This window comes from Halyomorpha halys, unplaced genomic scaffold (assembly GCF_000696795.3).
Source record: "Halyomorpha halys isolate HHAL.00 unplaced genomic scaffold, Hhal_1.1 Scaffold536.1, whole genome shotgun sequence".
In the NCBI taxonomy this organism is placed as follows: Eukaryota; Metazoa; Arthropoda; class Insecta; order Hemiptera; family Pentatomidae; genus Halyomorpha; species Halyomorpha halys.
In genome coordinates, this window is record NW_027112649.1 from 119,585 (window position 1) to 121,046 (window position 1,462).

Below are 1,462 nucleotides of genomic sequence, written 5' to 3' on the forward strand. Positions count from 1 at the left end.
TGATAATACCTTATTTATTCTGGGACGAGTCCCTTTAGTATAATACAAAGAAATCAATAGATGAGGGCTGAGGAGCCTCAGAAATACTTAAACAAAAAATACAAAGAAATATAAACAGTCATAATAAAAAAAAAATATATAAGTTACTTTCTCACTTTTATCAGTTGAACAATTAAAAAAAATGAATAAATAAAAAAGAGAAAATAAAACTATGTAAAAATAATTAAGAATGAAATAATAGTTTACATACATATTTACAATTATATTAATTTACAATTTTATGGGGTCTGAATGGATAGGAAATGATTGAACAGGCGGGATTTAAAGGTAGGGAGGGTATTGAAGCGACGGATGTTGGAAGGGTTGGAGTTCCATAAGGATGAGGCTCAGATAATGAAAGATCTATCGAAAGCAGCGATTCGGTGGGCCCTTGTGTATATTCAGAGTTATACACAAGGGCCCACCGAAGACCGGGAACGGGTCTTGCGGGAACGTATGGAGGATTTGAATTGAAGGAGCTCGTAGATGTATGATGGACGGCGGGATTGGATGACTTGGAAGATGAAGGAAGCCAGGAAATACTTACGACGGTAGGAAGGATAAAGCCACTTCAACTCTACATAAAACCGGGAAACAGAGGCGTCCTTTGGGATCCCGAAGATGTGTCGTACACACCAATTAATCAAACGTTTTAATTTCACCTCGAGATACCCAGAGACGCCCCCATATACTGTACAGCCATAGTCAAAGTGAGGAAATATTCAAAGTATAAAATATTCTACTTTCAAAGAGAAAGAAGTGACCAGGATACAACAAAGCCATTTTTTCAATTCGTTATAGTCATGAACTAGTGGTAGAAAGCACCTGATAAAATTTCTTTGAGCATCCTAGCCCGACCAAACATTCTCAAGAGCAATTTAGATATAGAAGATTCAATAAAACGCATTACCCTTTTAAATAATCTGACAGAACTTCAATAACGAATTTTCAAAACATTTTTCTCCAACGTACTATATTTTATTTTAAATTTGAAGTGATTAACCATATCTTATTGTTAGTAGTAATGAGCAATGAAGAAATATAAAATATAAAAGAATGTTAAGATTAAGTAAAGAAGAAAAACATGTTGTTTTTTAAAGTTTTCCTATCGTTAAACAGGCGGGCGCATGCGCGCTGTGGTTTTTCGTTTCGCCAGTCTGATAACTGTTTCCATATTTGTTCTTAATCTTTTTACTTTTCAGTGACTCCGTAAAACTATTTTTAATGTTTATAATATCGGTTTTACAACAAAGTAGGGTAGGATAAAAGGGTGTTGAGTAGAATATTAATTGCATAACAAATTTTCTTTTACTATACATTAAAAAAGATTTAGTTTAAAATTTTGCAGAGAGAAATATTGCAAATAAATATGTAATTTTTTTTTTCGGCCCAGACTCCCATTGGAACCCTATGACTATGGTTG